Source organism: Heterocephalus glaber, unplaced genomic scaffold (genome assembly GCF_053883595.1).
Source record: "Heterocephalus glaber isolate CG9 unplaced genomic scaffold, H.glaber_assembly_v1.0 deba00000122, whole genome shotgun sequence".
NCBI classification, from domain to species: Eukaryota; Metazoa; Chordata; class Mammalia; order Rodentia; family Bathyergidae; genus Heterocephalus; species Heterocephalus glaber.
Genome location: NW_028258138.1, coordinates 48,506,639 through 48,533,561, shown reverse-complemented (window position 1 = coordinate 48,533,561; position 26,923 = coordinate 48,506,639). Strand labels below are relative to the sequence as shown.

Here is a 26,923-nt window from a genome sequence, read left to right as displayed (position 1 = left end):
TTGTGTTTTAAACTCCTGAAAAATCTTTTAAAAAATTACACAAAAAGCTCATCTTCTGTGCAGAAGTTAACTTTCAGTCATTGATTATACCTCTGTTGCCCTATTCAGAACACTGTTAGTGATCTACAAGTCAAATGGGATGGATAAAAGATAAGATTCAAGGCAGAAAAATGTGAACATTTTGTGGGTACTTGTTTTTGAATGAATTTCTCCTGTAGATATCTTTTATTTGCTTTATTACTTTCTCTTGAAGGTGAAATTAAACTAATTCCTGAAACTGAGGATTTCTTAAGAAAGGAAAAATAACTCTGAAAAACTGATTCACTTCAAATTGGGTCAAAAAAATTTATTAAAAGCCAGACAGTTCCAACCTCTGTAAACTCAGCTATGTCCCTGTACTGACAAAGTTTATGACACGATGTAGTGGACAGATATTCACAGGTCAGTTACCAGTCTGATGAGAGGATGGGTAGGGACTATGGGAAGGTGGAACATTAACGTGAACTCAATATAGAGCAGATGTTCTTTTTCTTTTTTTTTTTTGGTACCAAGGATTGAACTCGGGACCTTGTGCTTGTGAGGCAGGCAGCAGCACTGAGCTAAATCCTCAGCCCAGAGCAGATGTTCTTAAATTTTCATGTGCATAGGAGTCTCCTGGGAACTTTTAAAATTCAATTATCTGGATTCTGGGTCAGTCTGATGCTGGAAATCCATAGAACACTGCTTTAGTGCATCAGAGAAGGGTGGCACCCACCCACCCACACACCCTTGCGCACACGCACACACACAAACACATAGTAATTGTGCATATTTATTGGGTACAACGTGACATTTCAATGCATGTATGTGATGTATAATGAGCAAGTCAGGGTAATTGGTTTATCTGTCACCTCAGACATTCATATTTCTTTGTGCTAAGAACATTCAAAATCTTCTCCACTAGCTATTTTGAAATATTCAAGTAATTGTTGTCAACCTTAAGTATCCTGCTATGCTACAGAACATTAGAAGTCATTCCTCCTGTCAGATTGCACCCCTGTACTCATTAACCATCCTTTCTCAGGCCCACCTTCTACTTTTCCCAGGCTCTAGTAACTACTATTCCCTATATGTTTGAGACCAACTTTGTAGGGTAGGTTGTTTTGAGAGTGAAGCCCAGCCAAAACCTGAAGACTGAGAGGGGAGAGCTATACAGAAAGACAGAAAGGATGGAGGAGGCACACAGTGACTGGTGTGTTCTTCTGGGAGCGCTAATCTGGAGAGCTCTAGTACCATTGCCTCCAGGTGTACATCTGAAAAAAGTAACATTTCTTTTGGGTTGCCTTTTCAAGTGAGCATTTGGAAAGCAAAGCTTCAATTTTCCAGATACTTCCTAATAATGAAAAAGGCAGAAAGAGGAAAGAAAGAAAGAGAGAGAGAGGAAGGAAAGAAAGAAAAAGAGAGAGAGAGAGAAAGAAAGAAAGAAAGAAAGAAAAGAAAGAGAGAGAAAGAAAAGTTAGGGTAAAAAAGGAAATGAAAGTATGTATCCTGGGTCTAATTTCACTCTCAGATTATCCCCACCACTGGAAATGGAGGGCTTGAAAAATGGTATCATAAGCAGAATTTGGTGTTATAATTAGAAAATTATCTCTTCCTAGAACATTTTGTGAAATCTGCCGTGAGGTGTCAACAGGTCCTTATGGCTTCCTGTCCAGCAGAGATCGACTAACATGTAAAATACAACAGCGTTTCAAAAAAGCCACTGTAAAATCTCAAGTATGTGGAAGGAGTTTGTTGTGCTTGCCAGTACGGTTTTTCCAAAAAAGAAAAATTCTGTAGAGATCAAAGAAGGGTGGAGAAAGTGGGCTTTAGCCTAGAGTGGGAAGTTTTTATCATCAGAACAATTAAAGCTGGTGATTTTCTGGCAAGGCAAGCCAATGGGTCAGGTTAAAGAACTATCTTAGCTTTTGAAGTGGCCAAAAAGGAATGGAGACTCAGCAATGGAGGAGAAATGAGGAATCAGGGACAGACACTCCTCCTGAGTTATGTCTCTGACCACAGACTGTCTTGAGGCCTCTGGCTTCTTTAGTTTCCAGTTCTAGGACAAAATTTGCTTAGCGCATCCTCAGATGCCTGCTCACCACATAAGTAGCAATACCTCGTAATAGAGGGTTGGGGCTGATGTAGGAGCTGCAAAGTAACACTCCAGGATTTTCCTCTACCTTTTTCTTTTTTAAATGGCTAAGAAGTCAGGCCAAACCAAAGAAGAAAGAAGTCAGAAACAGTAGTCTCAAAAACATGCATTAAAGGGTATAGCGTGAGGTGAGGGGGTGTTGAGAGTTCAGAATTAAGAGAGGGGCTTCAGAGTGGGACTGTAGCATTCAAATCCTGACTTTACTTCTTACTAGCTATGTGATTTTGAGGAGGTCACTTAACCTCTCTGTGTCCCAGTTTCTACATCTATGAAACAAGTGACAGTACCTTAGAGAGTTGTTGCTGAGATTAAATGAATAAAATGTAAGGTTCTTAGAGCAGTATCTGTGCATAGTAAGTGCTCAATTAATGTCAACTATTATTAGACATATGTACAAACATCTAATACCTCGGTTTACAAACGCATTAATTCACAAACAATTGGGTTCACAACAGAAGCATTTGGGAAAATTTTGCTTCCATTTGTGAACTCCATGTTGGGTGATGAACCCAACCACGGCCATCTTCCCCACATGATCACAACTTCAGCCATCTTCCCCAGAATAGTGGAACAAATTAAGTTTGTGAACTGGGGTACTACTATAGATGTAGGCTTTTAATTCTATCAAGTCAACATTATTCTTTATTCATTTTTATTTATGCACAGAATTTTTCTTGCTTGATAGCATTTTCTTCAATTTTGTTTCTGAAAATGCGCCAAGGTAGGCACGGCCTGTGACCAGACATGTAGGTCCTTTGGCATCTTGAAATCTTACCTAATGAATTGGGAACAAAGTAAAAAAGAAGCAAGGGACAGTCCAATGACCTCCTCAGAGACACAATTGCCAGGCTCCTCAGGGAGATAGTTAAGCACTTGTACTTCTTGAAGAATGAAGGATAGTTCCAGGCAGAAGCAAAGAGAATGATATTCACCTCACCAAGGTTTAATGCTGCCTGATTTCACCACTAATATACAGCTGATTATGGTTTCCAGTTGGATGTAATATTGACCAACATGTGGTACAGTCTGAGGACTTGATCATTCTGCCTAGAAAGTGCTTTACCTTCTTAGTGTGCCAGCAATGATCCCAAGCAGAGCAGTGGGTTAATTGTGTACCTGTGTGTGTGTGTGTGTATGTATGTGTGCTTGTAACTGATCATGTTTTCCATTTCACATGGTTGACTAGAAAGGCCAGGGTCTTTCTTGTGGCCTGCCTCTTGCAACTGTGCAGCCAATCATAATGCATGCTTGATGTGTATCTTTTCTCAACACTTGATTTCAGTTTTCTAACATTTCTACTTCTTCACTTATTTTTAATTTATTTTTATCTTCCTACATTGTCTGCCTCCTTTTATGGTGATCCAAATACTTGTGGAACAAGGGAGTTAAACATTTATAAAGCACATCTATAAATCGATCCTAGGAATTGATCATCCAACAAGATTGGTGTAGCAGCTTTCTTATGCTTAACTCTCTTCCTTAATACTTTATATATGAACATGCCTTTTGCAGTGACTCCAAAGAGACCTAATATTATCAACAAACAGCAAACTTCAAAATCTTTAAGTAGTTACTAAATCTATCACTGCAGATGTGTAAAATCCAGGTGAATTCATTACTTAGAAAGGACAGAAAAATATGTACATAAAATGACTGAAATGTAATAATTTATGTTCTATGGAGAAGGCGAATGGCTCCATACTTAATATACTTACTGCTCCTAACCAGCCAAACAGTCAGACCTATTTCTCCTGCTCAAAATACAGATATTCGGTAAGAACACAAGGCTATCAGTCTGAAAATATGTTTAAAGTTTTAGAATTGTAATGCTAGAATTCTATTTAGGATTGGGCATTTTACTCTATTTTTCCTCAGCACCTTTTGATTCAGACAATGATACTAAACTTCCATTTTTTTCTTAGCTGGGTTCTAAGTAAGAAAACAAAGAGAAATAAAAATCAACCCTGGAAACAAAGTTGGTTTTCATTGAGAAAATTCCTCTTGCTTTTTCAAATAGCAGGAAAAAGCTAGGAAAATAGAAGACCTGAGCTGGAGATTAACATCCTTTCTGACTGTCAAAAGTTCACACTGTGACGATTTTTCCAGTACTGACAAGGGCAAGTGCAAACACAAACCTGTGTGTGTTTTTCTTGGGAATGGGGTGGGGTGAGGTTGTGGGGAGGGCAAGACTATGTTGTCCTTTTCTTTTCCAAAATGTATATAAAAGCTACATAATTTTCCTGACTTAATTTATTTACCTGTCACTCAGTTTATGAAGTTATGATTAAGGGCCATACAATTTAAATCTTTTTCTAAAATGCCTAAGATATTTATAAAAAGAGAATAAAAAGAGATAAAAATGTAAGTACTGAAAAAAGTTACTGACATTTCAAAGCAAGTATTATTATTTATCATCATACTTCCTCTATGCTGGCAAAATGATAAAATTGAATGAATTGAATAAATAAAACAATTTTTTATCTTTAATTGTGTCATTATGGCCTAAAAGAATCATATTTGGGACAGGAATTTATCCTCAAAATAGGAACAGAGTCTCCCTATTTTAAATAAGTGAACTGTTGACATCTTCTCATCTTAGGAAAGTGAGCAGTGTTCTTTTTGTACAGATTTATGTAAATCAAGTGATACATCTTGTATTACAATTTTTCAACCAGTATTTTGATAGATATCTTTTGGGGGGCCTTTATAAAAATGTGGTAGTATGAAATTTTCCCAGCATGCAAATAATTCAAGTATAGAAAGAGGAATAAATAAAATCAAGCAATCTTTAGTCCCTTCTTCTGGACTCTAATGCTGTGCTTCAATTAAGGAGAAGGCATCATGAAAATTCTAGTAGAGAAAGAACATGTACTTACCTCTGGGAAGAATTCCCAATGGCATAAATTAGTAGTTGGGAATTCAGTACACAGATTGCCATAGTAAAATGATGCAAGCTGGGCCCTTATTGACCCTTAATTCACAACAGAGGATCCATAAATTTGTTAAATGAATAAATAAACTCTTGCAGTAATTCCTAAACTAGGCTATGCCTTAGAATTTTCTGGGGATTCTCATGGGAAACTAGGTTTTTGAATCAAATAAATCTCCCATTATCTTGTTTTTTGGGCCTGGAAGCAGAATATCATATATAGGCCAAAAGATAAGGGCATAAAGAATGTTGTCACCTATTTCTGAGATATAAAGTCTTATTTGTCAAATTTGAGAGATAACACACATCTACTTTCTTTGCTGGATTCCTTCCAACTTTTAACATCCCAAACTCCCAGAAATCTAGGACCTTCTCATTGTCCTAGGCTGACTACCTGGCCTCAAGCTGTCATTCTGTCCATGGGATCTATGTTCAAAATTGCCTGGCTCAGCCTCAATTCCCTCAAACCATTTAAAACTCCTATTCTGTTAAGGTTAGGGGCTGTCCACCTGGGAAAAAGAAAGCCCCTTAACACTCCTAGAGGGGTATAAATGAACTTTACAAGACACACATTGGTAGTTCAGAAGTATAATGATATAAGGTAAAATAATCCAGGTTGTTCTGAGTCAGGAAGGCTCAGGGAATAGAAGAAATCTTAACTGGCAGGAGGAAGTGAGAGCTAAAGTAAGTTAGTGCTACAGGAAGCTGTTTCATAGACCCAAGGCCTTAGCCTCCGTAATTCACTCTTCCCATTATTATCTTTGTATATTTGTTTCTTTCTTGTCATAACATGTATAAATCTTGTCTTTTCAACAAGGCTGACAATTCTTTGATTATAGAAAAATCCTATGTATAGTATTTCTTTGCTTTCCCTTTAAAATGTTAAGGCTCACAATAGACTTTCTTTGTGGTGAATTGAGATCTTTGTTACCTGGTGAGATTCATTCAATTCATTTCAATTTTTAAGACAATCTCTAAAAATGAATAAAAAAATACTATGCTTGAAGTATAACTTTCACTGCATAATTATTTCTGTACATGTAGTTATACTTGCTTTAATTATAACATTATTAATGTTAATTAATTATTAACATTTTACATATTTACATAAAAATATAGCTTTTTCTCTAATATTACAGATTCTAATTTTGAGTTTTAAAATTGTGGAACATCATAGAAGAAGCTAATTTAGTGATGATTCCTTTTGTTCAAAGATAGTGTTGAAATGATTCAACTACAATTTTCTTTTAGTACTTTTGGCAGCCACTCATTTAATTATTAAAAAATTATAGAGGAGAATCAAAGAAAATAAAATATCATGGGGAATTTCTTCACCAGTTTTAAATAATTGGCAAAATCTGGGTTGTCAAGGAATAAGGGTTAAGAATCACTAAAGAATCATCTCATCAGAGTGATCTCTGAAAGGAAAGCTCAGTCCTTCCCATGCTGCTCTGAGCTCTGCTGGGCAGGCCTGGCAGAGAAATTTGGGAGGCCCCCTTCCAGTATTGGTGATGACAGTTTGGGCACCTGAGATAAAATCATCACTAGGTTCTTCTAATGAACTCAATAATAATAGGCTCACCCCCCCCCCCCTTTTTTTTAACAAATTGACAAAGCTAGTTGTTTTCTGCCCACAAAGTACAGTATGGCCTGTGAAATAATGAAACTAGAATGAAGGAAAATGATGCTTCTTTCCCCAATTAGGACAACCTCTATGGTTTCCATCCAATAATATCTGCATCAGTTTCCTTGCCTTAGAATATGGCTTCTTTCTTGAGAAGGCTAGGCTTAGATGTTAAAAGTGTGACCTCTGGAGCCCCTTGTCTGGGCTGTTATCCTAGCTCTGTTATTTACCATCTGTGTGACTTCTCTGTCTCAGTCATGTCACATGTAAAATGGGGAATAGTACAAATCTCATAACCCATGAGACCTAAGTGAATTAATATAGCTTATGTCCAGGCATCCTTAAAGCCCATTCTAAATAGAGCAGCTAAAATGAGTCTTTTGTTGTTGTTGTTCCAGGTGGTGCTAAGCACACAATAAGCACACGTTATATCACTACGCCTCTTCTCCAGCCCCAAAATGATTCTTTTGTTTTGGTTTTTTTTTTTTTTTTTTGGTACCAGGATCAAACTTGGGACCTTGTGCTTGTGAGGCAGGTGCCAGAACTACTGAGCTAAATCCCCGGCCCTAAAACAGGCCTTTTTTTTTTTGGTACCGGGGATCGAACTCGGGTCCTTGCTCTTGCGCAGCAGGCAGTGAAACCACTGAGCTAATCCCTGGCCCAAAATGATTCTTTTGAAGCATGGGTTGGATTATTTCACTCTTCCACTTGGTATGCTCACTGGCTACCCATTTCAATCATTGTGAAAGTCAAGGTCCTAATGATGAATCCCTCACGCCTCCCTCACTTCAGCTTCTACCATTCTACTCACTCAGCTCTCGTCCTGTTGGCTTTCTTGCTGTTTTTCAAATATACTTAGCATGCTCCCTATTTAGCATATTTGTGTGCCTGTTCCCTCTGCTTGAAATATTCTTCCCTAGTCATCTCCTTATTTCTTTTAGGTCATTGTTTGAATGTGACCTCTACACTGTGAGCTTCCTTGACCATGTCAATAAAAAAACAACTCCATCTGACAATACTTGGTTTTTTATGTTTTTTTAATTTTTGCCTTACTTCACTTCCCTCCATAGCATTTTACATCTGACATATTAGGCATCTACTTGTTTACTTGCTATCTTTGCTTTCTCACTAGAATACAAGCTTCATGAAGACAAGAGCTTTTTTATTTTTGTTTTTAAATTATCTAGCATCTAGAAGAGTGTATTACCCAAAGGAGGCACTAAATGAGTATTTGTTAAATGAATGAATGAGTGGATGGATGAGTGACAGAACAGTACCAAGTGGTGGGCACCCCTATCATCATCATCATCATCAATCATCATCATCACCATAATCATCTTTGTTATTATCTCACATAAATTGAATTGTTCCCTGGTTTGTCTTTGGAATATTAGTAGCTAAAAAGTCTTGATTCAATTAAAAATTACAATTTATTTTTATTTATATTAGTCATTTTATAGCTATTATTATTAGAAGCAAGTAGATACTGCAAGTATTTTGTTTCTTGTATATTACAATGTCTCAGTAATGTTTGTAATATGGCTAAGACCTAGCTTAAGCAAAACTGTGAGCCAGGTTAAGTTTGATGTACTTTTTCCCCCTTTCTGAATTTTTCATTCTGTTCTGGGCTTTCTGATACTAAGACTTAGGCCCAATTTCTATCATTATGGAGAAAAATTGTTTTATAAAAATGTCAGAGTTATCTGTTAATGAATTAAAGAATAGTCTTTCTCAGGGATGTCTTGAATTTTATGACAGGATTAGAGAAAGAGAAATGCCTACCCTGAAGTTCAGCACCTGGATGCTGTGGATGTGTGGTAGAGCAAAGGCAGTAGACAGGGAGGCCTTTCCCGTGCCTTTGAAATAATATTGTGAGGAAGAAAACTCTGGTTTAAGAACTGTTAGTAGCTTAGATCACCTCATTCATTATAGGTTCCTTTTGATCAACCAACGTATGAGAGGAGCAGAGGACAGTAATGGGGTTAGTAGCATCAAAACGCTTTCCAATTACTTCTTTCTTTATTTCCTGTTAAATTGCTGCAGTGAAAAGGTCATAGGATTGTGAATTAGAAGTCCTGGCCCTATCTATAATTAAGAAATATTAATATTCCACTCTAAAGAACTTCAGTAAGACATGCATGGGGGTTGATCTCTACTGATTTCCCAGATCTAAAATTAATTGTTTCTAGAGTTCCATAATTAAGTAGAATTTGAGAGCTGAGAGTTTTTTTCATTGTTATTATTTTTTATTTTTGGTACCAGTGATTGAACTTGGGACCTTGCGCTTGTGAGGCAGGCAGCAGAACCACTGAACTAAATCCCTGGCCCGAGTTTTTTTCATTTTTTAACGGAGGAGAAGAGTGGGCATAAGTTTTTAAGTGCCACAGGCTACAATGCTATAAGCTTCAGAAACAGATTAAGAAAGGGCCTTATAATTCAAGAATAATCATCAAACTTCTACTTACAAGAGAACAAAATTAGGAAGGTAAATATCTCACCCAGTGAAACCCCTGCTTACTCCATTTTCCTTCTTTTTCCTACAGAACTTGGGACAGAACTTCGAAAAAGTGAAAGAGACTGTCTTAAGCATGAATAGTATCCTATTGGGAGCATGGGCTCTGTTTTTGAAGGACATGTCTCTTATTCTATGAAAGAAAAAATCTCACCTTTTATGTCTGGGGGTAAAGCCTTCTAAGGGAAAATTTATACTGTGTCCACCCATGTTATGTTTGACACTAGTTAGCATCTTTTTTCATGTTTTAAATGGGAAAGGAAAGGGAAGCAAGAAGAAGGGAAAACAAGCAGAAGGGAAAACACAAGCCCAAGGCCTTTCACTGTATATATGAAATAGGAAGAAAAGGTCTAAAGCAGTAGGAGAAGTGGGAGGGGTAGGGGAAAGAAAAGAGGGGAAAAGGAAAAAATAACAAGAAAAGGAAAAAAATGGGAAGAAAGTCTTTGTAAATACGAAGGGATGGAAGGGGTGAAGGGAGGCCAGGGGAATGGGGAAAAAATAAGAACCAAGATACATCATGTAAAGGTACAAGATCCCAATGATGAATGTAACTGTATTGTATACCTAAAATGTACCAATAAACTAAATGAAAAAAAAAGTAAATTGAAACCAAATGAATTCAAGGCTGATAATTTTTCTTAATAGACTGAAGTGAAAACAAGCACTCTTTCCCAATTCTCTCAGCCAAGACCTTGCTGTGGTTGTAGATATTCTTTCAGGGAGCTATGAGTGACCTCTGGTCCTTACAGAGGAAAAGAAAATCATACAACTGTTTCAATATTCCCCTTGTTTTGCCTTTCTTCTTATAAATAAGTTTTTCTGACCTTAGGGGTCCGATGCAAAATCATGAAGCTATGTTGGAAGGGGTGAGGTACAATATGGGAAATCAGTAGAATGTTCTAAGAGTAAAGGAGCCTGTCATGTCTAGACATGGAACTTCCACAAAATAAACAAAACACCAAATGTCCAGCACACATACTTTCAGGTGTGTGAGTGTATGTGTGTGTGTGACTGCATGTGCATAAGTGAGTTCCCATGTGTGTGCATGCAGCACCACTCAGAGGAAGCCTCAGCAACTGTTCTGGTAGTGACAGTGCATCTGAGTCTGAGCCTCTCCAATTTCATAATCAGATGATTTAGGAAAATTAGAAAAGTCATTTTTTTTCTCAAGGTTTTGGTAAAATTTCAGTAAAAATGGAAAAAAGGCAGCCAAATTGGATTTGGCAGAATTAGGAATTTTCTTTCTCACTCTCTCTTTGGTGGGTTAGAGGTTAAGCCTCTAATGCTAGTAAATGAGGAAGATGAGAACTGAGGACTTATCTTCTCTCGCAGCAGGAGGTAGTGAGAAATGTGTTGCTCTTCCAAAAGTGTGTCTCCTCCTACCCTGTTGGCCGAGAGGACAGTGAATGTGTCCATCAACCCTGAAAGGGCAGCACATCCCACAGCAGCCTTGAGTACTAGCTATGGAACTGTGGCACACTGTTTCACAAGCCTGGACCTCAGCTTTCTTCATCTGTACAAATGAGGGAGTTAGACATGATGAACTCTGAGGCTCCCTGGAGTACTTGCACTTTATGGCTCAGGCCCTGGTTCCCAGAGCTGCAGCTTCTATGTCACTTAGGAGTTTGTTAGAAATGCAGTCTCAGGTCTTGCTCTAAACTGTGGCAGAATCTGCCTTTTCACAGCATCCCTGACAGGTCATGTGCAGATTAGCATTTGGAGGTACTACTTTAATGTTCTTCTTTCATTTATCTATTTCACTGATTGCAATTTCAACACACATTTTAAGCATGACTGTATTGAAAATGGGTAGATTGTTTAATCTACACTTCAAAGGTGTAAGAAAAATGTGTGTGTATGTATGAAAAAGAGGAGATATTGGATTAAAATGGAGAATTAGCTCAATTTAAAAAAATTTGATTTAAAATTTTATTTCAACTAGATTCTTTTTAGAGTGGAAAATTAACTGAGTTTTGGTTAGAATGGAAAATATTTTGTGCTCACAGTATACATGTATTTGAGAAGGTAAAATAAAGCCTAACAATTAAATATTTATATTCCCCTTCTTGGTATCTTCCTGAAAGAGTTAAAAACATTGCACCACAATGATATATGCACACCAATGTTTATAGCAGCACAATGTATAATAGCTAAATCTTGGAAACAGTCCAGATGCCCATGAATGAATGAATGGATAAAGAAAATGTGGTTTCTATATACAATGTAGTACTACTCTGTCATATAGAAGTATACACTTGAGACATTTTTAGGTAAATGGATACACCTTATGGCCATACTTTTAAGTGAAATAAATCAGACACATATGTTTACATATCATATTGTTTCTCTTGTGTAAGAAACCAAAAGGATAAATGAGGATGAGAGATAAGAAGTAGGAAGAAAATATTCCAAGGGGAAAGGGAACAAGGGAGGGGAAAGGGGGGAGAGAAGTAAGGAAAAAAGGGAAAAAAAGATAATAGGAAAAAATAGAAACAAAGATTTTGTAAATAAGGAGGGGAAGAAGAGTTGAAGGGAGGGGAGGCAGTGGGGATACAAAGAAGAATCAAGATATATTCTGTACAGGTACAAATTCCCTACGATGAATGTGTGAATGTGATCACTGTATATCAAAGGAGTGTCAATAAAGTTAGTTAAAAAACTTAATATATAGAGTCTTTGGATTGAAGCTTTCAGGTAATTTTTCAGTAGGATCTGGAAAGTGCTACTCAATTACATTAAAATAAAATGATCTTTGCTCACCCTTCTGTCCAAAGCAAAGAGCTGGAGTCTGCTGAACAACGAAATGTCATTGGCTTCTAAGATGCGGGAGTAGGAAGGGACCATGGAGATGTTTCAGTTTGTCTCTCTGGGTAGATGAGAAGACCAAGGCAGGAAGTTGTGATACATCTGTTCAGTGTCACACAGACCACCTAAAGGCAGAGCTGGGGCTAGAATTCATGTTCTGTAAGGTAGATTGGGAGCACTGAAGATCAGTTTAAAGACTTTGTCATAGTTTATGTAAATGTGGGGTCTTGGGTAAGGAGTAGGCGATTTGAGTGAAGGAAAGGATATAATGAGAGAAATGGTGGAAGTAGAGACTTTAGGACTTGATGTTCCTTGGCCACAGAGCAGTAGTGAAGGGGACAGAGGAACATTTGGTGGCGGTAGAGTTCCAACAAATGCTATGGAGAGAATGGCATTTTATATGTGATTAGGAGGTTTTGTAAGGAGGAGTTTTACTTTGAACATTTACCACATGGGGTAATCCAGAAACTAGTCCTATTAATTTCTTTCTTTTCTTTTTTTTTTTTTTTGGTACCAGGGATCGAACTCTGGACCTTGTGCTTGCGAGGCATGCAGCGGAACCACTGAGCTAAATCCCTGGCCCCAGAAACTCGTCTTTTTAAAGTATTCTGCAAGTGGTACTTGTTTCTGCTTTTCCCATTCTACCTCACTTTGGCAAAGGACCTCCTCCACTTCTCCAAATTTGACTTGTCATTGACGGGCTTTCTTCTTCTCTGGAGACTTCCTTGACTACAGAACCTTACTCTAATCATTCTTCTAATGCCTGGAGCTCTGTATCACTCATTTATTGCTTAGTTTTATATAACTATAAATGATCTACTTATTAACACTGATTTTCATCATTCAGCAAATGCCTTGTTCCAGGCACTGGGATTACCCCTTCTGTAGAATATGCATTCTAGTGAGAGAGATAGATTGTAAATAATATATAATCTATTATATAATATATATTATAATATAACATATAATATATAATAATTACATAATACATAATTATAATATAATGTAACATAATAATATATAATACAATACATAATATAATATATAATATATATTATATATACAGACAGTAAGTAAATATACAAAGTGATTTCAAATGACAACAGTACTACAGAGAAAATAAAACAGTAATGTGATAAAGATTGGGAGCTACTATCATATTGGTTTATTTTTTTTTTTGGTACCGGAGATCGAACTCAGGAACTTGCACTTTTGAGGCAGGTGCTGGAACCACTGAGCTAAATCCCTGATCCTACTATCATTTTGTTTTTAATAGAAATACTTAGTTTTAATTGTGTAAGTTTCATGAGGGTAGAGATCCAGGTTTCTGTTCTTTTAACATTCTTCATAACATAGTGGCCTATTTACAATTTTTTTGAATTAATAAGTGATTTGAATACTTACTCTAGACCCTACCTCAATTCTGGTATTGCTCTTACACAAATATTTGTATATGGAGCTGGCCAGGTAGCTTTAGTGCTATCAGTAAGGGTGAGGGGGGATACAATTTTGTATGAAAAGCAATATAAATTATGAGTGGAGAAAAGCTGAGATGTATATCTACAAGTCCTCTGAGAGAGATTTTCCTTCCAGATGTAAGCAGCTGCACTGAGCCTTAAGGGTCTCAAGCTGTTTGATTATTTTTTGTTGGTGAGAATTTATAACTCTCATTGTTAGAATTGTGTATTTCTCAAGCTAGAGTCACTCTTACATGTTGAAAGATTTTCAAATCACCTCTCTAGTGCCAAAGCATTTCTAGTTAACTCCCTAAAACATGCTTTTTATCTCATCTTCCCTCATTTTTTTAAGGGAATGCTAGCATTTTAAACAATTCAGTTGTTTGCTTTTTAACTTCCTAACTGACTAATTGAATTCTGAGTCACAAACTTATAAAGTTTATTGCAGAGCTAATTATCCCAAAAGTTTCTTTATAGCAGTTATTCTTTTAATGTCTCCTGTAGTTAACAGGAAATATTTCAGAGCTCAATTACATTAATTTTTTGTTATTTTATATTTTTATATGCTTAAGCTGCAGATTATAGTAAACAATCTAAATTACTATGTAGTATTTTTAAATGCAAAACTGAAAGGAAAAATTGGGTTTAAGAGGGAGGTGAAAGTATGATAAAATAGATCTCAATCAGTTATGCCTAAATCTGTCATATTAATTCCAAAATAATATCCCCATTTCTCATGCCTTGGTTATGATATTGAGGTCTGGTAGCCAGAATCCTGTCTGAGCATGGCTCCTGGGAGCTACTGAAAGGCTACTCAGTGTAACTGCAGAAGCCCTGGAAGATTTAGTCTCCCACCAACCACTGGCCAAATGCAAACAGGTCTGCAATAATGCTGGACCCTCTGCCTATCCCTTCACAGGGATATTTCACCAGCCTTGCTCTTCCGTCTTTGCTTTCCCCCTTCCACTCTGCTTCAAGGTCTTCTTTAGAGGTATCCACTGCCTAGTCCTCCAAATGAACACATCTTGACTCTCAGATCAGTTCTCCCCAGCCAAGGGAGAAGTCTCTTCCCCTGGTAGGAGTCTTTAGCAGATCCTTCCTAGCCCTGAGGGTGGGACCTGGACAAGGTCTTGTTTGTTAAATCTTGTTTATTTTAAGAACATTTGGAAGAAAAAAGTTATTCTTAAATGCTCAGGAATGGAAACTGTTACAGAAGTTGAAACTTCCGATATGCTTACTCTTTTTGTTTAGTCTATCTGATGTTAGGATAAAAATATTTAGAAATTCAGAGTGCATTATTAATAAAAAAACTCTTTACCTTTATACTGACTTAATTGATTCCGTACTTTGTTTTTAAATTCTTTTTACAAATATTCAGTGACTCTTGTGTACTGAGGTATTCTGTACACAAGTGAACAGTGAACAAGCCCTTTTGTGTTAGTCCATGGAGTTTATATTCTGTGGGATATGTGTGAAAAAGGACATCAACAAATGAAGAATTATGAATTATGGTAACACTATGATAAAAACAAAATTAGCAGGGGGATGGGGAGAGTAATAAATGTGTGTGCGTGTGGGGGAGAATTTCATTTTACTTTTTAATTGTGGCTGCCAGAAAATTTATAATTATGTATGTTGTTCTCATATTTCTATTGAATAGTATTGGAACAGAATCTTGGGATAAAAATGTAGAATATGTTTTAAGATGAGTATTCTTAAGCGCAAGGACCCGAGTTCGATCCCCAGCACCAAAAAAAAAAAAAAAAAAAAAAGAGTATTCTTAAAAACTATCACTAAAAAGAAAAAAGAAAATACATAATTTGGTTAGAGAGAATATAAATTATATCCTCTACACTTCTTTTTTGGCACCAGGGATTGAACTCGGGACTTTGTGCTTGTGAGGCAGGTGGCAAAACCACCGAGCTAAATCCTGGCCCCCTCGACGGTTTTTATAAGAACCTATTACAATTATTACTTCTTCCAACAATAAAAGTTTCTTGAGAAGAGGGAGTAAGCATTTTGCTCAGTTTTTAGCTTCCTATTCACATGCTGGACATTTTTATTTGGAAAACCTTCGTAAATCATCTAATCTCATCACATGAAGAATTCTGATCTATTAAAAAAGCCATACAATTCTGTATAAGACAAAGAAATTAAGAACAGAGAATCCTTCAAAGTTACAATGGTTTGTAGGCAGCAAAGAATTGAAGAATAAGGGCCAGGGATTTAGCTTAGTGGTTCTGCCACCTGCCTTACAAGCACAAGGACCCGAGTTTGATCCCCGGTACCAAAAAAAAAAAAAAAAGAATTGAAGAATAGAAAAGATAATTAAGATTTATCAAGCATCAAATAATGCTAAAATTAATTTTTGATTCAACACATTTAATTTGACAATTTGCTAATGATAATCATGCTATATACCTTGAGGAAGTAGAAAAAATCATTTTAAAGAGTAAACAAGAACTGTGTGATTATTTTTTCTTTGTTTAAAATACAGTGCCTAAGAATTTTTTTCCAGGAAAACCTGGAATAGCCTAGAGGTAAACCAAAGAAGCCATCTGACTTGTTAAGTTAAATACAGTATGCTCAGCTTATTCAAATGGTTTTGTTACTCTTCTGACTCTTGTAGTACTCGCTTTCCTTGTTTTTGAACAAATGTCAATAGTGAAAAAGTTGAAACAAAATGGAAAAGAAAAGATAGCCCCAAGGTGGAAAAAGACACTTGTCTCGTGGGGAATACATACATGTCCATTACACTCAATATTGTGAGTACTGATGAAATTTATTTAAATATGTCTGTAATATTATTCTCCCATCTATTCATTCTTCGGCTGTTTGATATATTTGGTTCTCAAATTGTAGTTTTCAGTTGTTTTAAATAAGATAATGATGATTGCTAATGGGGTTATTGGTTAAAACTGGGCTTGTGGTCAACCTGTACCATGGACTTCTGTGGTTCTACCATTGTTCATAATTGAATAATGCATGGTGGTCATGGTGGTGTGTGTGGCATAGGAAGGTCAGTGTGACAAAGGGAGAGAAAGCATCTGGCTCAAATATAAAAGCTTTCCTACCACCTGTAAGAGAAATGAGACAGTTATAATTCCACTCTTCTTTAAGTACCCTTGGTAATAATATAATATAATTTCTTTAAAAAGCAGTCATTTTTAAACTTAAAAAAGAGTTTTTTCTATGAGAAGGAAAATTGCTATTCATTTGTGGTAACATTAATACTTGGCAATTTTATTTTACCACTTTGGTAACAGTCTCTTGAAAAAATGCAATCAATGGAAAAGTAATAATGAAATTTGGATTATATTCTGCTGTGTGGCTTTAGGAAATTGACTTTGCTACTCTGGGCTTCATTTTTCTTACCTGTCAAAACTGAGGGCATGGATTATGAGAACTTTTCAAAAAATTAATTCTTACTGATAATTCTGACCTTAGAATGAGTTACCAAGAGGGTGGTTGTGTGGCAATGGAGGTAGCTGAGGAATGGTCTGAGGTGCTAGGAACACAGAAAATATATTCTACTTCACTTGGCAATCTTGTAAAAAGGCAGATTCTGACTCAGTGGGTCTGAAGTGAGGCTTAGTTTCGACTCTTCTAACAAGGTCTCAGGTGAACCTCATCCTGCTGGCCCATGGACCACACTTTGATTAGCAAAATGGCGACTGATCCCCAACCCCCACCCTTAATTTAAGAAAAGAAAGTGTTCTGGATACACCAGCATTGTCCAAAATATATTCTTTAGAACACTAGTCCTATAAAATGCTATTAGAAAAAAATAGATTTTTTAATGAAATAAATTTGGGGATCACTTTTGATCGCATCATTATTGATTTGGACTTATGAACAATGAATCTTTTAAGAACATTTTCTCATTTGTTTCCAAGTACAATATATGTTTTAATCTAAGAATAAATAAATGCAATTAAGGTTGACTCATTAATATATTTGATACGCAGAATATTAAAACATCATGCAAATCTTACGTCCTTTTAACTTTTAACTTTGTTAAAGAGCATTTCCCCAAATTAGTTGACCTCAGTTTTTCCTCATTCTCCCCTCTCTTATTTCATATAATGCCTATTAAGATCTTGTAGAACTAATGTTCTGTGGAATGCTTTGGGAAACACTAATCAAGATTATTTTCCCTATTTCTTTTTTTAGTTTGCTTTGTTGATATCTGATTAATGTCTCATTTTAAACATTTTAGTACAAACAGGTAATACTTTTCAAGGGCATACATTCTAACTGTTACATATTTTAAAGGAAAGTGAAAAAGAAGTGGTTTTTTTAGACAAAGGTGTGACAGTACAGAATAGAGCCTTCCTTCTGCCTTCACATTTCTCTTTTGTCAAAAGTGTGTTTGCTCTCTCTCTCCCCACCCTCCCTTTCTCCTTTCTTCTTCTCCTCCTCCTTCTCTGCCTTCCCTTTTGCTTCCCCCACTTCCCTCACCTATACTGGAAAATGAACTTAGGGCCTTCACATTGAGCTGCATCCCTAGCTCTTTTTATTTTTTGAGATGAGGTCTTGTTCATCTGCCCGGGCTGGGTTCAAACTTGCACTCCTCCTGCCTCAGTCTCCCAAATGTCTTTGGATTTTCATAGATGAACAGTTATAGAGGCCAGCCAGTGTCATGCCAGTGATTACATTCAGCATCTGTAGTGAAAGTGTTTCACTGTGTGTCGAGTCAACTTGCTCATAATGTTCTCCTGCTCTGAGGATTTTGTTTGCATGTGGGCCTTGGAAGGATAATATTAAAATACTTATCAGAGCTAAAATTAATTTTATAGGCTATGGAAAACAAAAGAATAAAAACAATGATTCAAAAGACTGCTAAATTCCCAGGTAGGTACCTATATGGATAAGGTTGTCAGTTTTTTTTAATCACAGAGAAATACCATGGTGATAAATTATGATTCTTATTAAGAATTTATCCTATTTATTACTATATTACACCCCTAAATAAACCCAATCATGACATGGACATAGTCTTTAGTATTCAGAGCTAAATTCTTCATGTTTGGATTGAAAATAATTTACCCTGCATGGAAAGCTTTCAGGACATTTACAATGCAAAACTAACATAGAAGAATTGTCCCTATTTTTAAACTTCTACAGAGGATAAAATGTATATTAACTTGGGAATAGTATAGTTGGTGTAAAGACAGATGAGTCTCATTTCTTCACATTGACATTTTTATTTGACAAATTTCTAAGATGAGGAAACTGAAAAAATTATTAAGGTGAAGATCAATCATACTATGCAGCAGAATATGATTAATATATATCATGGGTTTGCATATAAAATTCTAAACAAGACTGAAGTATATGATGTTTGGAAGATATTCACATTTGGATATAACTTGTTCCTCTTCACATTACTCTTTTTTGGGGGGTGGTTACTGGGGATTGAACTCGGGTCCTTGAGCTTGCAAGGCAGGCGCCGGAACCACTGAGCTAAATCCCCAGCCCTTGAGCTTTCATTTTAATTGGTTGAAGTCATTTTTTTCTAAGTATCATATTAAGAATAAATTCATTTATTCCTCAGGGTAAGGCACTAAAATGGTATATTAACCCTTTTAAAAGATGATAAAATTAGCAAAATACTTGGAAAGATTTTCTTTCTGAATAGTGCAACTCAGTTTTAAGTATCACTGGAGAAAGAAGAAAAAAGCAATGGCTTTTTCACTCTTCCCCTTCAGGTCCAATTACATAAACAAATAGAATGACAATACAGTCGTGCTAATCCAGTCCAAAAATATTTCCATTTCTTTTAATAGTGAGACCTTGAGGTGCATTTGGACTCTTGCACTACCTCCTCCTCTCAATACCTTTTTAAATTTTGGCAACTTTTTGTAATTAGGTAATGGAAGTACAATTCCCATTCAGAAAATTACTCTACAAGGTGCCAAATTCAGATATTATAAGGAAAGCATACAATTCTACCATATTTTAATGACTTTCATTAAAATAAATACTGACAATTTGAAAATAGCAATAGGAAATGGGTAACTGAGTTCTGGAAACTCTCCATTTGCTAGGATAAAGATGTACAACTGAACTGAACTGAATGATAAGCTCTTATTAAAGAACAGCAATGTTCATTCAATAATGCTTTATTCTTCTGGTCCTTGTTTTCACAGCTTTTAAACTCAAATGCTAGTAAATGATCCAACTCTCCAATTTTAGGGGGAAAAGCAGAGAGAGATTTGTAGCTGGACAGCCAGGGACAATTTACTTCATTTCTTCTATACATTTAAAATGAGAATAATGACCCCTGCCTTCCAAGACTATTTTTAGGGTGATAAAGAGTATATATAAAATGTCTAGTAACACACAGTCTCAGGGTCCTAGGAGATGCTTGACACACAAGGATAAATTCAGAAGAGAGCCCTTAGAAATTCATGTAGTAAACACAGTCACAGGGACTGTGCTGGTGGTCTTTTATCACCTGCTGCACAGTAATCCTGAAGAAATGCAGAACGCTATGGAATGTAAGACCAGATGACACTGAGGCAGGGGGCAAGAACCTGGACTTATCTGAATGCTCTTAACAGTTTATTTAGTCAATTCACTTTTTAAAAAAGTTTATTCAGCTTATTATTTTGATCTTATCAAGACAGAATTCCAATCTCTGCTAGTCCACATTCACAGCACTTCTGCCAGGCTGAAACATGTGCCTGTGTAAAGACAGAATGCTTGCAATATGACAATAGTGGGTTAAATATTTGAACTTTTAATATGAGCTTGTTGGTGGCAGTCAAGTTAACTGGAAGGAACCATTCGGGAGGATTTCCAAAGGTTCATTTGAAATCACTGAGTCACTGAAGCACAAGCTAGAAGGACCGCCTACTCCCTTTCAAAAATTAGAATTTATCTTGCTCAACAAGTGCTGCTAAGAAGGAAATTTTAAATAATCATGAAAGGTATTGTGCCTACTTGTATATTGTGCCTAACTAGTTTTTCCCATATCTAAATAAAGGCAAAAACGATTTCCATTTCAATGAATGCTCTATCAATTTTAATATGTGACCTATTAACAATTTGTTTTGTATTCTGTGATTCTCTTCTTTGTTTTCCAACAAAGAACTTTTATCCATTTATTTTTCATTCATTCATTTGTTCATCAAATATTTTATGAGTAGATACTATATGTCAGGTTCTTACTTGGTATGATTTTGGTAAGTGCAGAAAGGAACAAAGGATTGGCTTTGGGGCCAGGAATTTATTGCAGTGGTTCTGCCGCTTGCCTCACAAGCACAAGGACCCGAGTTCAATCCCTGGTATCAAAAAAACCCAAAGAAACAAAAAAAGGATTGGCTTTGCCTTTGAGAACCCAGATTCACGTAGAGAAAGACATGTAGAAGAAAAATTAAAATATAACAAGTACTATAATGGAGTTATGAAAAATTCTATGAATATAAAAGAAAAATAACTAAAGACCTCACTGGTGATTTTTCTCTCTGGACTTTCAAAGAAGTATTTTTTGTTCAGAAGATACGAATTCTCTATTCCTTTTTTTATTTTCACCTAGGAGCATATTTCACAACACTCAGTGTTACAGAGTTCTTTCTGCAACCTAGATGCCTTGTGCAGATGGGAAAATGGGGGAGGGAACTTACGTTCAATGAGTGCTAAACACAATACTGTGGAGTACTTATTATTTTTCTCCTTTTAGATTTATTCATCATTGAATTTTTGATAGGTTTTTAATGAAAACTGTAGGATATATGAAAGAAGAAATAGCATTAGAGAGGTTAAGTGAGATGCCCAAGATCACCAAGCTGGTAATTTCTTATATGATATATTCTTTTTGTACAACTCCCAGCCACTTAGACCATTTCCAATTATTTCAGAATTGGTGGAGATGGAAAACTTTAGATTATATTTCTTCCCAAAGAAAAGTCTTCCTACATTTGAAGGTAATATCCAATAGCTTTCCTTTCTTATTCCAAGTAAAACTACAACTATGTAAAAATCAGTGGAAAGCAATACAGTCCACTAATGAGAGCTAGCTTTGGAATCCAACTCTTTGGGTTCATATTGCATTCCTCTCCTTAGTCTTTTTATCTCTAAGTAAGAATAATGATAACACTTCTCTCATAGGGCAACTGTGAAGTTGAAAGGAGATAATGAATGTAATGTACTCAGCACAAGTCTCAATATAGAAGCCTTCCATATGAGTGAGCTAATATTTGCCTCGTGTCTGTTTCCTATATCCCTAAGAGGTGATGAAAATCTTCCTTAATGTCTTATTTCAGAGACCCAACCAGGAAGTCATTCTTTGGGTTGAACCCAAAGCTCCACCTGCTGCTATAATTGAAGGCAGTTTCCTTGGGTTCTAGTCTTTGAGAAAATAGAGAGCAGCTGGTTTTTCATATTTTGATGACTTTATTAAGCCACACTTCAAGAGTTTTTGTTTCTAGACTAAATACACTCTCCAGTTAGAAACTTCCTATCTCCTTTAAACTATTTTTTTTATAAATCTTTTTTTCCTCCTTTGACTCTTTCAATCTTGTTTGGATCCTAAGGAACAGGTTACTGGTGTGAACATTTTGCAGATGGAAAATACAAGAGATTTTTCTCAGAAAGACAACAGGATCTAAAATTTCTGACCTAGAATTGCTGAAAAAATCTCAACTGGAAGAAGTTACAGTTGCAAATGAAGTCATCCAGAAATAGAAATTTCTGTGGCCACACAAAATATGCCCTCATCTATATTTATGTATTTTTTTAGCCACAGTAATTAATCTTGTAAATTCATTGGCCTGTTTTGCTCACTATCCCAAAGAGAGATTCTGACTTCACTATTACCATACAGAAAGAGATCAACTCTTTTCTACAAACATAAACTGATTTACAAGGAGAGAAGACTATTCTGGAAAGATCTTAGGAAATAATTTACCTCATCTCTCCTGTTTGACAGATGAGGCAATCATGGCTTAGAGGGGTTAAGTGACTTTCTCAAGATGGTAAGACCAAGTTAGTGACAGGGTGAAGTATTCTGACATCCTCTTCCCAGCTCCTTATTTGATGTGAAAAACTGCCTTCTTGTTGTTGATTTCAGCAGGACACTATTGACATATGAAATGTAGTCATCTAAAAATGACTGGAAACTATATCATAGAAATACACAGTAAGGCTTTCCATAACTTATTGAAAGCATTTAAGTCTTCCTTTTTCTGGAGATTATAGAGAGCAAACAGTAATAACACCCTAGAGAAAGAGGAGAGTGGAGGGAAGGTCATTGCTCCCTAGTTCTCCTTTTATTTGCTATTGTGTAAATGCCACTTTCCATGTGTCTAGCTTCCAGTTGGATTAAATACAGAAAAGGGAAGTCAGTAGTAATATTGTTTCATTTTCTTAAGTTGATTTTCCTGGGCTTTCACAATTACTTGACCACTTTTTTCAAACACATTTTGGACTTAGAAGATTGCAACCTTCACTCAGAAAGGAACATTCTTCAGGATGTTTTTTTCCCAGGCTCTGTAAATTTCAGTAAAATAATGCATTTTTATGCTTCTTATGTGCTCATCTCAGATGACTGCTAGAATCTGCTGAGTTCTTTACCACAAGATACAGCCTTATGGGAAGAATGAACAGGTGTGTCAGCATTTATATATAGAGTAATCTGCTTTTTGTCCCATTATTTTGGAGACAACATTATTTCTAATTGGAAAAAGAAAAATCTATGCATATTTTAAAGTATAGCATAATAAAATTTGTCCTAAAGAATTGAGTTTTGAATAAGTTAATGTATCTTGTGTTTCCTAATGTGAAAAAAATCAATACGTTTTTATGATTTTATGCTACTATCTTTTCCAATAACTTCTACTCAACATTCTGATTACTAGTAACTGTTTTGAGAATTGAACATTTCTTCCATAAATTTTTATACCACATATAAGAAAGAAGTGAAGTAGATCTTGAGATGTAAGAGTTTTAGAAAAAACAAAAGAAACAAAACAAAACAAAACAAAAAAAACAGGCAGGGGATTTAGCTCAGTGGTTCCATCGCCTGTCTCACAAGTGCAAGGTCCCAAGTTTGATCCCTAGTACCAAAAAAAAAAAAAAAGAAAGAAAAATATTACTGTCTAGGGGAAACTCTTGATGGGCAATGTACTTATTTTTCTGGTCTCAAGCTTTCTCTTTAGTTGAGCATCTACTGCAAAAATATAAATGCCTCCCTGTCCATATTCACCATTGTCTATCCTTCTAAAAGTCTCCTCTGGGCTAGTGAGGCCCATATCCCAGGCATTTTGATTTTTGATTATAGGTTGTGTTGTGTCCAAGTCAGCATGGCCAGGCAACAGCTAAGAAACAAACCAGTAGTTGTTTGAGAATTATCACTGACCAATGATTCAGTACTCATCATTTCAGAAAAGTTGTTTTGGGAGTTGTGTGGCCTCAAACAGGGAAAGACATACTTGTTTACCCACACTTTGAGGGGTCAGAAGCAAGAAAGATGGTAATTTGTTCCCCTGTTTAAATTTGTTTCGCCTACTCCTGGCCACAAGTAGGAGTGAAAGATGGGGCTTTGGCCTAAAGAGTGGAATCAGACTTGTCCCCCTCATTTCCTTGTTAGGATGTTGGGGAGACCAATGAGATCATGTCTATGAAGTGGACTGACTGGAATGTGTTCATGTTGTCCAGTGAATTATACTAGTAAAAAAAATTTTTTTTTTAAAAAAAATCTCTTTTCTCACAATTTTCACAAACCATTGGCAACTTGTGCAGATTTTCCCATGTCCTTGTGCTCAAGTCTCTCTGCCAGCACACTCTGGGTAATTCATTTGTGGTCTGTGTGTACATGGCCAAATCCTAGCCTTTTGTCTTGTGGAGCCTTCCCATAGACAGCTGGAACTGTTCTGAGTGAGGAACTGTATGGAACGTCTGGAGGAGTAAAAGGAAGACTTGAAGTTGGCTGTGGGGTCTAGCAAATTCATCATAAAATCACACAATATTTGAATACTCTAAGCCTTACCCGAAGTAGTATTTAGAAGTTATCTATTAGTTCAAAATTACTTCTGTAAACACCTTGCATGTTTTCATGTGACATACAGTAAGATGTTCAGCATGAAGAAGATATTTGATTTCATGTAGGTTTGTACTTTTAAGAGAATTTCCATGATCATATATTACTCTAACTTCATACTTTCTAACACATAAAACCAATGTAAAACCAAGGACTTCCATGAAAAGTTTCCGGAGGGCCATTCCTATTACCTGATGTTGTCAGGGAATCACTGTTGAATTTTCAAATACTAGTGATGTTTTGCCTTTGAGAAATGTAGCAGCTAACAAACAAGAGGAAGAAGAAAGATTTAGAGATTGTTTTTAAAGAATGATTATTAAAAATATATTATATTTAAATAGCTTTTAGATCAATTTTAAAGCACGTGTCCTATTCAGTTTTTGTAACTTCAAAAAGTCACTCGTAAATTTTCATTCTTTAAATTCCTTTGGACATATCTGCTAAAACTGCTGTTTTAATGGTAAGGAAATGTTATCTTTTAGAAAGTTTCAGTTGTTTATTGTTTGTATAGAGAAATGAGTTTAATTTTTGAATACTGACTTTGTATTCAACGGGCTTCAAAAGTGCATTTTTAATTCTAAGAATGAATGATGAAATTTATAGTTTTGCCTTCCCAATTCTTGTGCCTTTTTATTTCTGTTTCTTATGTTGTTGCATTGACTAGGACTTCAATTATCATTTAGCTAAAAGTGGAGATTGTGGGCATCCTTGTCTTATTACAGCAGCCACAAATGAGTATATTGTTTGCTGCAGAACATTTTAGGTACTTTAGTATATTAAGGAAATCCCTGTGCTTTGCTAGGCACTTTTATTATAAGTAGCTGTTGAATTTCATCAAATGGTTTTTCTGAATCTATTGAATTTATATGATTTTCTCCTTTTTGTCGTTAATGTGGTGAGTTACTTTGTTCTTTTGTTTGTTCTTTGTACCAGGGATTGAACTGAGGACTTTTGCACTGAGTTGCATTCCAACCTCTTTTTTATTTTTGAGTCAAAGTCTTACTATATTGCTAAATTGCTTAAACTGGGCTCAAACCTGTGATCCTCCTGCCTCAGCCTCCTAGAATGCTAGAATTATAGGGTGTGCTATCATGCCTGGCAAACCTTAAAGGATTTTCCCCCCCATTAAGTTTATTGGTACATTTTAGGTATAAAATACATTTAAATACATCATTGGGATCTTGTACCATTACATGAGTATCTTGGTTCTTACTTTTTTCCCCCTTCCCCTGGCCTCCCTTCACCCTCTCCACCCTTCCCTATTTGCAAAGATTTTATTTCCATTTTTTTCCTTTTCTCATATTTTTTCTTTTCCCTTCTTTTCTTTCCTGTACCCTTCCCACTTCCCCTGCTCCTTTAGACCTTTACTTCTTATTACACAATATCAATTACACATTTTTAAAATAAAAATATCAAGATCTAGGAGAGGACTGGGGATTTAGCTCAGTGGTTCCACCACCTGTCCAGCAAGCGCAAGGACCTGAGTTCGATCCCCAGTACCAAAAAAAAACCAGTGTAACCTTTTGGGCTCGGGATTTAGCTCAGTGGTTCTGCTGCCTGCTTTGCAAGTACAAGGTCCTGAGTTCAATCCCTGGTACCAAAAAAACCAAAAAAAGACCTAGGAGGCATTACCACAGATTTTACAGAATTTAAAAGGATATAGAAAGCATATTTCAAAAATCTGTTTGGAAATAAATTTGACAACTTCTAAGAAGTACCTTGGAAGACAAATTAATGAAACTAACTCTGGAGGAAATATAAAATTTGAATAGCGCCTATTAAAGAAAAGTATATTCCTAGATTGAAAACCTACCTATATGACAACAACAGGCTCGTATACATTTTAACTGGTAAATTATATCAAACATTTAAAGCAGAAAAAAAAAGGAACACTTCTCCCCTCATCTTAGGAACTCAACATTGTGCTAACCCTAAAACTGGACAAAGATAATAGAAGAAAAAAGTATGAACATAGATAGAAGTTTGTTTAAAAAAACAAACTATTAGAAGTCAGATCTGGCAGGATGTAGAAAGTGGTTTTGTTATAGGGATGGCAGTATTGGTTCAGCATTGGAAGATCCACTCCCAAAAGTCATCATTTTAACAGAGGAAAGGAAAAAGTCATATAATCCTGTCACTAGTTGGAGAAAAAGTATTGGACTAAATTCTACAGCTGTTCATGGTAAAAGCTATCAGGAGACTAGAAGTAGAACAGAACTTTCTCAACAGATTAAAGACATGTGCTCCATACTTCCAACAAAAACTCCTTCTATGAATGGAGAAGATACAATGCTTTCTCCTTACGGTGGGGAACAAGGGCAGATATGCTTACTCTCCATCTGTCCATTAAACTTTGAAACCCAGGCCCAACCAAAATAG

At 36.0% G+C, this 26,923-nt stretch overlaps 1 protein-coding gene across 7 annotated transcripts in view; it reads right to left on the bottom strand.

The window, feature by feature from the left end:
- Positions 1-26,923, bottom strand: part of Col8a1 (collagen type VIII alpha 1 chain) — a 166,838-nt gene that overhangs the window by 93,360 nt on the left and 46,555 nt on the right. The gene's annotated exons all lie outside the window — the stretch shown is intronic.